The 13874-nt window shown below is 42.0% G+C and overlaps 1 long non-coding RNA gene across 1 annotated transcript; it reads left to right on the forward strand.

Moving 5' to 3' along the window:
• Nucleotides 1-12426: 12426 nt before the first annotated feature.
• On the forward strand, nucleotides 12427-13290 carry LOC124699719. The gene is made up of 4 exons (XR_007001494.1): nucleotides 12427-12538; nucleotides 12618-12869; nucleotides 12994-13095; nucleotides 13191-13290. It is a non-coding gene; the product is annotated as an uncharacterized LOC124699719 (long non-coding RNA).
• The last annotated feature ends 584 nt before the right edge of the window (nucleotides 13291-13874 follow it).

The following is a 13874-nucleotide window of genomic DNA, read 5'->3' on the forward strand; positions in this document are numbered from 1 at the left end:
TTGGTTTAGAAATCCTAGTAACGAAATATTCTCGGAATTGGACGAAATCAACGCCCAGGGTCCTATTTTGCCACGAAGCTTCCAGAAGACCGAAGAGGAGTCGAAGTGGGGCCACGAGGCGCCACCACCATAGGGCGGCGCGGCCCAGGCCCTGGCCGCGCCGACCTATGGTGTGGGGCCCTCGTGTGGCCCCCCACGTTGCCCTTCCGCCTACTTAAAGCCTCCGTCGCGAAAACCCTAGTACCGAGAGCCACGATACGGAAAACCTTCCAGAGACGCCGCCGCCAATCCCATCTCGGGGGATTCTGGAGATCTCCTCCGGCACCCTGCCGGAGAGGGGATTCATCTCCCGGAGGACTCTTCACCGCCATGGTCGCCTCCGGAGTGATGAGTGAGTAGTTCACCCCTGGACTATGGGTCCATAGCAGTAGCTAGATGGTTGTCTTCTCCTCATTGTGCTTCATTGTTGGATCTTGTGAGCTGCCTAACATGATCAAGATCATCTATCTGTAATACTATATGTTGTGTTTGTCGGGATCCGATGGATAGAGAATACCATGTTATGTTAATTATCAAGTTATTACCTATGTGTTGTTTATGATCTTGCATGCTCTCCGTTATTAGTAGAGGCTCTGGCCAAGTTTTTGCTCTTAACTCCAAGAGGGAGTATTTATGCTCGATAGTGGGTTCATGCCTCCATTGATACCGGGACGAGTGACGAAAAGTTCTAAGGTTGTGTTGTCTTGTTGCCACTAGGGATAAAACATTGATGCTATGTCTAAGGATGTAGTTGTTGATTACATTACGCACCATACTTAATGCAATTGTCTGTTGCTTTGCAACTTAATACTGGAAGGGGTTCGGATGATAACCTGAAGGTGGACTTTTTAGGCATAGATGCAGTTGGATGGCGGTCTATGTACTTTGTCTTAATGCCCAATTAAATCTCACTATACTTATCATGACATGTATGTGCATTGTTATGCTCTCTCTATTTGTCAATTGCCCGACTGTAATTTGTTCACCCAACATGCTTTTATCTTATGGGAGAGACACCTCTAGTGAACTGTGGACCCCGGTCCATTCTTTTATACTGAAATACAAATTTGCTGCAATACTTGTTTTTACTGTTTTCTTGCAAACAATCATCTTCCACACAATACGGTTAATCCTTTGTTACAGCAAGCCGGTGAGATTGACAACCTCACTGTTTCGTTGGGGCAAAGTACTTTGGTTGTGTTGTGCAGGTTCCACGTTGGCGCCGGAATCTCTCGGTGTTACACCGCACTACATCCCGCCGCCATCAACCTTCAACGTGCTTCTTGGCTCCTCCTGGTTCGATAAACCTTGGTTTCTTTCTGAGGGAAAACTTGCTGCTGTGCGCATCATACCTTCCTCTTGGGGTTGCCCAACGAACGTGTGAAATACACGCCATCAAGCTCTTTTTTCGGCGCCGTTGCCGGGGAACGAAGAAAAGTTACACCACAAAGATTTTCAACTCCCACGTCAACGGCTCTTTTTCAGGCGCCGTTGCCGGGGAGATCAAGACACGCTGCAAGGGGAGTCTCCACTTCTCAATCTCTTTACTTTGTTTTTGTCTTGCTTTATTTTATTTACTACTTTGTTTGCTACACTTATATCAAAACACAAAAAATTAGTTGCTAGCTTTACTTTATTTGCTATCTAGTTCGTTATATTAAAAACACAAAAAAATTAGTTACTTGCATTTATTTTATTTGATTCATCATGTTTCCTTTTAATTTTACCACAAAAGACATACCGGTAGGACGCGGGTCTATAATTGGGAGAAACAATATAGAAGAATTTTTCAGTCATGTTAGTACCACTGAAGATTTTGAAGATAGACACTTGGTAGAACTTGCTCCTACTTATGAAATTGCTGCTGCTGCTTTAGTTCGCATGTTGAAAACTAAATTTGTTAATCTCAATCCTATAATCCAACATATGTTTCTTACACTCGGTGATATGGAAGAGGGGGAAAAGAAAGATTTTGTTTTAGAAACCCTTCTTAGAGAATTTGGTGGTCTAGCAAGAGAGGCTAGAAAGGTCTTTGCTAAATTTAATATGCTTGGTTCTCATACTAATTTTGTTGGTCTCCTTGAAAAAATGGACATGGATAGAATAAGGTACACTAATAATATTAATGATGGTGGGGAGATCAAAGCACCAATACCATGTAAACTCCTAGCTATGAATGATGCACTAGAAAATAACTATGCTTGGCTTGTTCCTGAAAACTTGTTCGATGAGAGTGGCAAGCCCAAGACTAATGAAAAGGGAGCCGCTGAAACTTATGTATCCAACATACTATGCATGGTTGAGAAAACTCCCAACACCCAAGGTAATGTTGATGCTTCATCTCTTGATGTTACTTGATATACACTTTCTGCGCCTAGCTGAAAGACGTTAAAGAAAAGCGCTTATGGGAGACAACCCATGTTTTTACTACAGCACTTTGTTTTATATTTGAGTCTTGGAAGTTGTTTACTACTGTAGCAACATCTCCTTATCTTAGTTTTATGTTTTGTTGTGCCAAGTAAAGTCTTTGATAGTAAAGTAAATACTAGATTTGGATTACTTGCGCGAAACAGTTTTCTTTGCTGTCACGAATCTGGGTCTAATTCTCTGTAGGAAACTCAGAAAATTAAGCCAATTTACGTGAGTGATCCTCAGATATGTACGCAACTTTCATTCAATTTGGGCATTTTCATTTGAGCAAGTCTGGTGCCCTAATAAAATCCATCTTTACGGACTGTTCTGTTTTGACAGATTCTGCCTTTTATTTCGCATTGCCTCTTTTGCTATGTTGGATGAATTTCTTTGATCCATTAATGTCCAGTAGCTTTATGCAATGTCCAGAAGTGTTAAGAATGATTGTGTCACCTCTGAACATGTTAATTTTTATTGTGCACTAACCCTCTAATGAGTTGTTTCGAGTTTGGTGTGGAGGAAGTTTTCAAGGATCAAGAGAGGAGTATGATACAATATGATCAAGGAGAGTGAAAGCTCTAAGCTTGGGGATGCCCCGGTGGTTCACCCCTGCATATTCTAAGAAGACTCAAGCGTCTAAGCTTGGGGATGCCCAAGGCATCCCCTTCTTCATCGACAACATTATCGAGGTTCCTCCCCGAAACTATATTTTTATTCCGTCACATCTTATGCACTTTGCTTGGAGCGTCGGTTTGTTTTTGTTTTTGTTTTGTTTGAATAAAATGGATCCTAGCATTCACTGTGTGGGAGAGAGACACGCTCCGCTGTTGCATATGGACAAGTATGTCCTTAGGCTCTACTCATAGTATTCATGGCGAAGTTTCTTCTTCGTTAAATTGTTATATGGTTGGAATTGGAAAATACTACATGTAGTAACTCTAAAATGTCTTGGATAATTTGATACTTGGCAATTGTTGTGCTCATGTTTAAGCTCTTGCATCATATACTTTGCACCCATTAATGAAGAAACACTTAGAGCTTGCTAATTTGGTTTGCATATTTGGTTTCTCTAGAGTCTAGATAATATCTAGTATTGAGTTTTGAACAACAAGGAAGACGGGGTAGAGTCTTATAATGTTTACAATATGTCTTTTATGTGAGTTTTGCTGCACCGTTCATCCTTGTGTTTGTTTCAAATAACCTTGCTATCCTAAACCTTGTATCGAGAGGGAATACTTCTCATGCATCCAAAATCCTTGAGCCAACCACCATGCCATTTGTGTCCACCATATCTACCTACTACATGGTATTTCTCCGTCATTCCAAAGTAAATTGCTTGAGTGCTACCTTTAAAATTCCATCATTCACATTTGCAATATATAGCTCATGGGACAAATAGCTTAAAAACTATTGTGGTATTGAATATGTACTTATGCACTTTATCTCTTATTAAGTTGCTTGTTGTGCGATAACCATGTTTATGGGGACGCCATCAACTATTCTTTGTTGAATATCATGTGAGTTGCTATGCATGTCCGTCTTGTGCGAAGTAAGAGAGATCTACCACCTTAATGGTTGGAGCATGCATATTGTTAGAGAAGAACATTGGGCCGCTAACTAAAGCCATGATTCATGGTGGAAGTTTCAGTTTTGGACATATATCCTCAATCTCATATGAGAATAATAATTATTGTCACATGCTTATGCATTAAAGAGGAGTCCATTATCTGTTGTCCATGTTGTCCCGTTATGGATGTCTAAGTTGAGAATAATCAAAAGCGAGAAATCCAAAATGCGAGCTTTCTCCTTAGACCTTTGTACGAGGCGGCATGGAGGTACCCCATTGTGACACTTGGTTAAAACATATGTATTGCAATGATCCGGTAGTCCAAGCTAATTAGGACAAGGTGCGGGCACTATTAGTATACTATGCATGAGGCTTGCAACTTGTAAGATATAATTTTCATAACTCATATGCTTTGTTACTACCGTTGACAAAATTGTTTCATGTTTTCAAAATAAAAGCTCTAGCACAAATATAGCAATCGATGCTTTCCTCTTTGAAGGACCATTCTTTTTACTTTTATGTTGAGTCAGTTCACCTATCTCTCTCCACCTCAAGAAGCAAACACTTGTGTGAACTATGCATTGATTCCTACATACTTGCATATTGCACTTGTTATATTACTCTATGTTGACAATTATCCATGAGATACACATGTTAGAAGTTGAAAGCAACCGCTGAAACTTAATCTTCCTTTGTGTTGCTTCAATACCTTTACTTTGATTTATTGCTTTATGAGTTAACTCTTATGCAAGACTTATTGATGCTTGTCTTGAAGTACTATTCATGAAAAGTCTTTGCTTTATGATTCACTTGTTTACTCATGTCATTACCATTGTTTTGATCGCTGCATTCATTACATATGTTTACAAATAGTATGATCAAGGTTATGATGGCATGTCACTTCGAGAAATTATCTTTGTTATCGTTTTACCTGCTCGGGACGAGCGAGAACTAAGCTTGGGGATGCTGATACGTCTCCGACGTATCGATAATTTCTTATGTTCCATGCCACATTATTGATGATATCTACATGTTTTATGCACACTTTATGTCATATTCGTGCATTTTACGGAACTAACCTATTAACAAGATGCCGAAGAGCCGATTCTTTGTTTTACTGCTGTTTTTGGTTTCAGAAATCCTAGTAACGAAATATTCTCGGAATTGGACGAAATCAATGCCCAGGGTCCTATTTTGCCACGAAGCTTCCAGAAGACCAAGAGGAGTCGAAGTGGGGCCACGAGGCGCCGCCACCATAGGGCGGCGCGGCCCAGGCCCTTGCCGCGCCGACCTATGGTGTGGGGCCCTCGTGTGGCCCCCCACGTTGCCCTTCCGCCTACTTAAAGCCTCCGTCGCGAAAACCCCAGTACCGAGAGCCACGATACGAAAAACCTTCCAGAGACGCCGCCGCCGCCAATCCCATCTCGGGGGATTCTGGAGATCTCCTCCGGCACCCTGCCGAAGAGGGGATTCATCTCTCGGAGGACTCTTCACCGCCATGGTCGCCTCCGGAGTGATGAGTGAGTAGTTCACCCCTGGACTATGGGTCCATAGCAGTAGCTAGATGGTTGTCTTCTCCTCATTGTGCTTCATTGTTGGATCTTGTGAGCTGCCTAACATGATCAAGAACATCTATCTGTAATACTATATGTTGTGTTTGTCGGGATCCGATGGATAGAGAATACCATGTTATGTTAATTATCAAGTTATTTACCTATGTGTTGTTTATGATCTTGCATGCTCTCCATTATTAGTAGAGGCTCTGGCCAAGTTTTTGCTCTTAACTCCAAGAGGGAGTATTTATGCTCGATAGTGAGTTCATGCCTCCATTGATACCAGGACGAGTGACGGAAAGTTCTAAGGTTGTGTTGTGCTTGTTGCCACTAGGGATAAAACATTGATGCTATGTCTAAGGATGTAGTTGTTGATTACATTACGCACCATACTTAATGCAATTGTCTGTTGCTTTGCAACTTAATACTGGAAGGGGTTCGGATGATAACCTGAAGGTGGACTTTTTAGGCATAGATGCAGTTGGATGGCGGTCTATGTACTTATGCCCAATTAAATCTCACTATACTTATCATGACATGTATGTGCATTGTTATGCTCTCTCTATTTGTAAATTGCCCGACTGTAATTTGTTCACCCAACATGCTTTTATCTTATGGGAGAGACACCTCTAGTCCCGCGGATATCTTTGCTTCGGAACAAAACAAAACCCTGCAATCAAATAGATTGTCCCAAGGGCGCCATATTCTAGGAGCCCAAGTTATGCTATTGAAAATTAGTTCCTCTAGCAGTTCCGGTTTGAGCATTCCGTTCCCTTTTTCAAACTCCACTTCTTTTCATATAGCAATCCCTGATCAAAGAGAGAACAATATCCATTTCAAAACATTTCTAACGGATTCCTTGGTTCGGACCGACGAAGTAATGGCACTCGATTATTATCAACTCTGGCTGCAATCTTTTTACTGTCGGTAAGGATTGCACCAGAGCACCTTCTACTTCTAATAGGCCATGATCCATAGATATAAAAGAATCATTCTGAGCGAGTCTATAAGAAGCGACCCGCTTTTTCATCGGTTCCGGGGGAAGACCAAAGATCTTGCGCGACCGGTCCGCCAGAAAAACTCAAAAGAGAAAGAAGTCTAACTGTAGACCCCGGTCCATTCTTTTATACTGAAATACAAATCTGCTGCAATACTTGTTTTTACTGTTTTCTTGCAAACAATCATCTTCCACACAATACGGTTAATCCTTTGTTACAGCAAGCCGGTGAGATTGATAACCTCACTGTTTCGTTGGGGCAAAGTACTTTGGTTGTGTTGTGCAGGTTCCACGTTGACGCCGGAATCTCTGGTGTTGCGCCGCACTACATCCCGCCGCCATCAACCTTCAACGTGCTTCTTGGCTCCTCCTGGTTCGATAAACCTTGATTTCTTTCTGAGGGAAAACTTGCTGTTGTGCGCATCATACCTTCCTCTTGGGGTTCCCAACGAACGTGTGAGTTACACACCATCAGGGGTCTCCCGTCTCCTGAAGGGAGACGAGACAGTATGATACTGAATATTTGTCTCATTAATCACGAAGGGTACATGTGTTTATATAGGAGGACGGCCTCCTCTAAACCCTAATTTACTTGGGCTAAGCCCCTAATTTACTTGGGCTAAGCCCACAACTAGCCACTAGTGGGCTTCTTGCTCGTGTATAGGTCAGACCGATCATAACACAAGTACTATATCAAAAAGCAAGCAGTAGGCAGAGAAATACCCGAAGCATGAGGAGGAGCAGGGAAGCCAAATCCAAGACAGGAAGCTTTTGGCCAAGCACCCAACAAAACATAGAATCTTCTTCATCTCAGGATCATCAAACACAATACACCTGCAGCATCAAGCAACAACCTCTATGGGTTTAAGCAGCCACACATTATTGAGAACAACAGACATGCCGAGCTAGCTTCCTCTGGATTTAAACCAGCACACAGCACACACATAACACTTTGCAAGAGTATATTGCACAAGGACTAACCGACACAAAACATTCACCGGCAGTACCGCCAACCGAAGGATAGCATAGGAACTATTTACACAATATCTAGCTAACTGGATGTTCTCCACCACTTACCAGTAGTAAGTACCTACATATGCGTGTTGATATGCTCCAACCAAACTCACAGTGGCACAGTGGTGGATACATATGATCGCTCCAGCTTGTTTCCTTCTGTTTTGAGCCTTGAGATCTCCATGGCATTGTTCACCTTCCGGGAGATGGCAGACCGCATTATGTCGCGCATAACACAGGCATGTAGTTCGAGATGATGGAGAGCCATAGCTATCATGCGAATTTCCACGCTGAGTGCTCTATCGTCAGTTTCTTTGTGAGCAATCTTCTCCCCTAACTTTCTCATAGCATCCTGTAGTTCGACGCGCCTATTCCGTGTGTCCAGCAAAGTATCCAGGCGCGATCTCATGTCCCTGACATCAAAACCATTTGCCTCCAGCAAAGAAAGACCCAGCATCTTCTGTTCAAACGGTCCAGTGTCATCCTGAATCTCCATCCTGTTGATGCTTTCTGCTAAACTGGCAAAAGAGACCATCAAACCTAATGCCATTCCTTCGCGGAGCTCTGGACAATATTGCTGGACCAGGTGGAATTTTGGTCTCTGTGGCACTTTACTGAATATTTCCAGTGCCTCAAGCTCTGCCCATATTGGGGATGTCTTCACAAACGGAAGATGCTGGATGGCCAAGGGGTCCGAAAACCCACCATTCGTGTCGATGATACTCTCATGCACATCTAAAGCTTCTGGTGACAAGGGGCATCGAGAATCATGTGTTCTGGACATTGGTGCAGCCTCCACGTATTTTATTATAGCCAAGCTATTACCAGGTTCTGTTTCAGTACAATTGTCCATACCAACTGAAGACAACTGGGTTACTGTCGACTTCTGGATGTACTGGCTACTGGCTGAGAACCCGTCGGTGCGACTTCCGGTAATTTCGAACTTTGCAGCCAATTGTAGCGGGTTTGGCATAGCACCATCTAAAGCAGCTCGAGATACAATACACAAGTCCTTGGCTGGAGCGACAGAACCAGTCATGCACTCTGCCATAGCTGCTGCGTTCTCCATACAGAGCTGACCGTCATGTACAGTAGCTTCACAACCCTTTTCTGAAGGCAAGAAATGAACGTTAGCATCATCAGGCATAACCAAATACCTCTGACATAAATCTTCACCAGTATCCTGCTCAACACTTGTTTCACCAGCATAGCCCCCTTGCTTAATATAAGGTGTTTGATTCCTTTCTTGTGAACCTGAAAATGGAAAGTATCATTGTACAAGTGATAGTAGCATAGTGAATTGTTCTCTGTAGTCAGTACAGATACCTGTGGTGTACTTGCGTGGTGTCAGGTCAATACAACTCCCTGTTTTCAATTCTGAAAGTATTTCACATCCAGCGATCATATCATTAGGCAGTTGAGCCACTGCAAAATTGTGCCAGTAAGCATATGCAGTCTTCATTGTGCCACTAAAAGTTAAAATAGTCCACAACTTACAGTCTGCAAAGATAGCTAACATGTTGTTGTCTTCCTCAGTAGTTTTAGCAGCTATCCCTTCCTTTGGCTGTATTTACAAATGTTAGAGGCAAATAAGAACAACTGATATTTTGAATGATCCCTTGAATAGCTTAAAATAGTTAAAGAGATGTGTTAAAATTAATAACTCACAGTTTCAGTGCTCTCCCCTAGAGCATCCGGTGTTTGAAAAGGAACGCATTCCTCCTTTTGTCTTGACAGATCAGTCCTACTTCCAACAGTTGACTGTTTTTCCTGATCATTTAATACTATGTTTGGCCAATCTGAGTCATGAGATCGTGTTCCTAAAAATGCACCTTGTGGCATAGAAGGTATGATAGTCATCTCAGGTGATGATTGTTCAAGATGACAGCTTGGACCAAGTGAAGATGGATTCAGATGGCCAAGTGCTGTCATTGGTGGCAGTGAAGGAGGTGACAACTTACACGCTAATGCTAGTACTGCATTTCGTTGCTCCATCATTTCTTCGGAATAGGAGGACATATGATTGATTTTACTCTTTTCACTAACAGACATGAGAGGAGAATTTGATTCTGACACTACATCCGCCTTCATCAAATTTTTCTCACAAGAAGCTACATCTGCCTTCTTCAACTTTTTGTCACGACAAGAACCATCACCTCCATCATGCAATGCTGAAGCAGCAGAAATTGGCCTTTTTCGAGCAGTTAATCTACATCCTTTAGCAGGTTTCTGAAATGGAAAAGGTACTGCATCTCGTCAACATAATTTTGTGTAAAAACTCAAACAGAAGGAAAAAAACACATAAGTATACCATAACAATGGTAACTGAGTGTTCAACCTTCAAGACACCTCTGAGGTAACACTGAATAAAATCATCGTAGTTTGAACGGATGAGCAGGGATAATATTCTAGCTATAAATAAAGTTGCATATTCTAGCTGTCAATAAAGTTAGATATGCAGGTGATTTTTGTTTGACGTGCACAGATGTTTGCTTAAACATACAAGATGCAGATATCGTAACAGGATCAAACAGATGAAAAGTGTCACTAGCCCTTACCAAAACAGTGCATAATGAAGGTAAGCCAAATGGGTCACATGGGATCCAAAGTGTGCTAATATTGACAGATCTCTTTTAAATCTGACAGGGTACAAATAAATGTGTAGTGAACTTGTTCAATCGACTGTAGTTTGGTAGGGACTTCTTGTTCCTCGATCAAATATGGACATGAAAATAAGGCTAGAACAAAATGGGAGAAATCAGAAGTACAGAATATGCACTGTGTGTACCTCTTCGAAGTAGCGTACCCATTTTTTACCGTCCCAGCAATACCGTGGCCTCAACTGCGTATTTTCAACCGTCAGCACACCCGCACAATCCACGTGCTCAATATATGTCTCGTGATCCTCCAACTCCACTGCATACTTCTTGTCGATTCCACTACCTAATACTTCCACAATAACTCCAGCCCACCAGCTACCTTGATGAAGTACCTCAACATGTGAAGATGGAGAAAATCTGTACCTAGAGGTCATACGCGTGATGATGCATGCTGGCCGAATATATGCAGAATCCACAACCTCAGTAACCAATTCCTCATTCTTTTCAATATGTATGTACTGAACTAGGAAATGTGCACCAATCACTTTTATAACAGTAGCTGGACTCCACGATTCACCAGAGTTTTTTTGAGACCGACTCACTTCAACTTGGTTTCCTTCACTGAACAAAGGACTTCCATTGTCCTGCAGACAACAAGATTATTAGAAATGATGTAATACAGTGTTTATGGTTGCAACGGTGGGGTCACTTGTACTGTTAAATGGTTGATTTCCTCCACTGGGTACATTTGGATCAACAATTATGGTGAAGCTTTTCCAGATGAGTTGCCCAATATTGGCAACAAAAGGAATAACTAGAGCTAGCAAAGAAGCATTGACATGCAAAAAATGGCAACCATCCAAGTGCAAACATAGAAAAAAAAATTGTCATGAACAAAAAATTGGTACAGTATGTTCTTGCCACCATTCAAACATACCAAAATGTGGTACAGTATGTTCTTGCCACCATTCAAACATACCAAAATAGTTCTGGCCACCATTCAAACATACCAAAATAAGCTCTTTCACATGTACAGTCCTTGTTTTCCAATTAACAAGCAAATTCACCATACATGCGTATTTTATAAACCTATTTCCAAAGCATGGGCTTTTCAAATATGCCAGTAGAACATATTAAATATATTTTTCCTACCAATGTTTATATTCTCTCGCTTGATAAAAAAAATACGCCTTTACAATTCCATTCGTCTCAAAAAATTTAAATGCATATGCACTTTCATAGCGGATCAATATTTTGACGTATTTGTTCCACAAGAATAAAATAAGATAAAGATTTTTTGTCCACAGTGTATATTAAATCCGTTTCTAATATCACTGTCAAATAAAATACACACTAGTGATGCTAATTCTAGGATCCTTTACATACTATTTTGTAGTTTAGTATAGTGAAGATTAAATAGAAGCAACCATGAACTGTAATGCGCTTCCCAAGGATACCAGGTATGTAAGGATCGGCAATTTTAGGACATACTCCCTCCGTTCCTTTCTATAATGCCTATTGTTTTTTCGCTTTTGTTTCAGAATATAAGAGTAAAGCTATGTTTTTTTTGCAAAGAACCCCTTTCACCGATTCCCGTCCAGTAAATTTGGAAACCAATCTGTTCCCGTCCAGAAAATGTGGAAACAAGTCTGATTATGGAAAGAATAGCGGGAGAGGGCATGACACGATCGGTTATGGAAACAAGATTATTTTCTGAGATCTGATTTCAGTTTCCTATTTTCTCCACTACTATTAAAAGAGCCAGAGTGGCAGATCCAGACGATCTGGGCCATACAACAAACAAATTCAATGGCTCAGTTTTACGTTAAAACAGTGTTAGACGTCCACCTTCCACGCCTAATCAAAATCATCAAACCGCTTCAGGACATCCGATAAAAACGAACCGCTTCTTTCCCCAGACGAAACAATCCCCTCGCGACCCAACAGCGCACGCCGCCGCCAGGCCATCCCAGTCGACCCCATCGCCCCCATCGCCGTCCGCGCCGCTGCCATGCCTCCGTCCGCGATGCCGCCGCCGGCCGTCCGTCGACCCCATCGCCGTACGCGCCGCCACCAGGCCTACGTTCGCGATGCCGCTGCGCAGTCGTCCGCATGTCCGTCCCATCGTCGCCTTCCTCAGTCGTCAGCCCATCGGCGCTGGCAGCCATGACCGTCCGCGCGCGTAGTTCTCAACGAGGATGCCTTCGACGATCTCCGGCACGCCGCCGTCTTCGCACCATCGCCGCACGTCCCCTCCCGTCTTCCAACTGCAGTTGAACAAATCCCCGCCGCCGAAGAGCCTCTTGCAATCACGCGGTGCTTCTCCGCTGAGTATAATCGTCCGGACATCTTGCAGGTACGTCAAGCTGATTTCATCGTTGCAAATTTCCATGAACTTGGATCCATCACAATGATTCAATGACTATTATCTTCAGGTAATTTTCAGCCCCATGGATACAGGATACTTCGTTGTACTGTTTTGGCACTCAGCTTTGTATGCTGTGAATGCGGGCAGTGGGTTCAAGCTGATCTGAAACAATGTGGAAGGCCTCAAGATTCATTTAAGCTCTATAGATTCATGATTATGGTATTGCATTTTTGCGAGCTACAAATAATTGTGTCCTTTAATAAGGTTCGCGCTTCCAGTTTACCAGAGTACGTAGACTTCTTCAAGTAATTGGCAGAAGGTTGGTGTAAAACACTAGCCGATGGACAAGTTATAATCCGCCCATCTCATTCCTTCAGTACATATATATTTCTGTCTGCTCTCTACATTCTACACCATTTTTTATGATACTTTGTGCTTTCCAGATATCATTGGTGGTTCATGCACGTTCAGTGACAAGGGAGGCTGTCTTGAGTCGAACTAGGGGCCATTGATGATCCTTACATATTGAATGTACTTGTTGCGATGTAATTGTGTGGAAGTCTTCATTTATATACTGCTGATGTTGTTTACATTGTGGTTTGATTTCATTTTGTAGTACTTATACATGATTTGTATGTAGCTCATACACAACTTCGAGGTCGGATCCATAGAGGATATCAAGCCAGTTTCTGATGGAGAGGAAAGAAGCAGTTCTTCTCTCCAGTTAAAAAAGTTGAAGGCAAGTTTCAGAAATAAAAATTTACATTCAAGCTATACACATCTAGCTGATTGCTGCTACTAATTTATTCTAAACATCCTATTTATTACTTCCAGGGGCATCCATTTATATTTTCTATGTTTCTGGTTTTAATGGAACATCCATAGGTGATCCGAGTTGTCTGGAAATATAACTCATGCGAACCATTTTTACCATTGTTTATTGATTTGAGTTGGTGTTCTTCTATTCGGATCTGATGTAAAAAATACCAACGGGTTTGTATTCCATTTTGGGGACAGTAAATATATGCATTGGTTCATGCTATCTCTTCCCTGAGCGATTCTAGATTCTAGATCTTGCAAAGAAGCACTCTCTGCGGTTACATATTTTTCCTGGCTTGATGGAATGATGGATATGATATTTGCATTGCTCCTAAAGATCTACTTTTAATTCTGCTTCATTCTTATCCTATTTTTCCTTGCATATGTAGAGTTTTACAAGCGGGCTGGTTCACAGGATGTGTTTGTGGAGAGGTCTAAAGGCAAGAGGTATGTATTCTGTTCCTCCACTCGGTGCATTTGCCTCACTAGGATTGTTCCCCAACCA

This window comes from Lolium rigidum, chromosome 3 (genome assembly GCF_022539505.1).
Source record: "Lolium rigidum isolate FL_2022 chromosome 3, APGP_CSIRO_Lrig_0.1, whole genome shotgun sequence".
Classification (NCBI taxonomy): domain Eukaryota; kingdom Viridiplantae; phylum Streptophyta; class Magnoliopsida; order Poales; family Poaceae; genus Lolium; species Lolium rigidum.